This window comes from Lygodium microphyllum, chromosome 10 (genome assembly GCF_053477565.2).
Source record: "Lygodium microphyllum isolate KBCC chromosome 10, Lygodium_microphyllum_v1.1.10, whole genome shotgun sequence".
NCBI classification, from domain to species: domain Eukaryota; kingdom Viridiplantae; phylum Streptophyta; class Polypodiopsida; order Schizaeales; family Lygodiaceae; genus Lygodium; species Lygodium microphyllum.
In genome coordinates, this window is record NC_141144.1 from 104,476,806 (window position 1) to 104,478,638 (window position 1,833).

Genomic DNA, 1,833 nt, shown 5'->3' on the forward strand with positions numbered 1-1,833 from the left:
ACTACTAAATAATGTGGATGTTATGCTGTGATATTCTCACAAATTTCAGAAAGTATATCCTATTCAATAGATTTTAAGGCTCATACTTTCGAACTCAACACTATTTCCTACAGTTTAAATTTTCCTTCAAACTTGCTTTATACATACCATCTACTCTTGAGAGCCTCCAACCTTCAATAATTACTAGTATACAAATAGCTTTCAAGTGCATAAATATGTGTGGGACACATTTTCTCCTTTCCTAATCATATAAGATTGAAATGATTAGAATATGCTTCAAAAACCACATTCGCACACATCCTCCAAAATTTCATGCAACGTGCCATAACCAGAATCGAAACTATTCCTGCTTCTCTCTGTGTTCTTGCCCATGTGACATGACAACCCCTGCTCCTCTTCGTGTTCTTTCTCACACGCATATTTCTCTAGTGACATAACCGGAATTGTTGTTCCTACTTTTCTTTGTTTTCTCATTCACATGCCTTTTTATTTATGAATCTTTATTCTTATTAGCTTAATTTATAATTTACCTTGATAATAATTAGTTGGACAAGGTTTTTGCTCCTAAGAGGCCAAAACTGCAAATAAAGAATGGATGTGGAATGGTGCTCCATTCTTGGTTGGACTTCCTAGGTTCTTGTAATTGAATTTTGGTAATTTCCTTGGGCCATTCACCATCTTTGTTGTGACCTAGATAGGTATAGGAATACATGCAAATAACTCGACAAAGTCGAGTGGCTTGACACCTTAAGTCATAGGTGTCTACAGTTTGTGTCCCATTTATGTATATTCTTTAGAGTATCCATGCAAATGGCTAACTTTTTTTATTTATTTGCATGCTTACTAGGGGATCCCTCATAGATCCCAACATTCTTTTGACATCCAAAGTATACAACATATTTATCCTTTCATTTTATGATTTGGTAAAGGAAGATTGCAACTCATCAATGGCTTTTTATCACTATGGTAGTCAAAGGCCATCAACATCTTTAAGGAAGTTAGAACAAATATCAACATATTCTTCTAACAAGAGAAATAGGACATCGCACACACATTAGTCCATTTCAACCATTTAGGTCATTAGTCAAAATACTACAACCATTTAGAAGCTTGATGATTTCTAACTCAATGCTCCTAGGGTGTTGAACAAAGATTCAATCTACATTGGTAAATAAAAGCCCTATCTTGTTGTGAGAGTTGTTGGTAGCTCACTTTGGGATGACTCTTGTGTGGTCTTCATCATTATTGAGTTACTTTCCATTTGTCCTCATTATGAAGTTCGCTAAACCAATTAATATAGTGGAGCAACCTATAGACCATGAATAAAGCCCTTAACAATAAATTTATATTTGGCCCATTGTCGAAGCTCCTCCTTAAAGGATATGTTGTCTATTGAAATTTTTTAATAATATGAATAGCCATAGCTTGAAATTCTTAGCATTAGCTAGGTGATTAGGCAAGGATTGATTTGTCATTCGAATTGTTTGTGTGGCTAAATGCTAGTTAGATTGTTAGGCAAGGATTGATTCATCACTTGGATTGTCTATTTGGCTAAATGCTTGGGCCCCCTTCAAGGAGAATATATTTGTTATTAATGAAAATCCTAAATTTTCCTATTATATTTCACAAAAGGGAATGAAATGTTGGGAGAACTTGTTGGATCACAAGAAAGGAACTAGGTGCCATAGTAGCAAAATAATTATCATACTCCCTAATGTCATAGGAAATGGATTGATTAACCCAAATTATATCAAAATTTAAGGACATGTTGCACACCTTGCTTAGGATCAAGCTCAATCCTGGCTTACTTATTTGGGCTATCAAGGCATACAA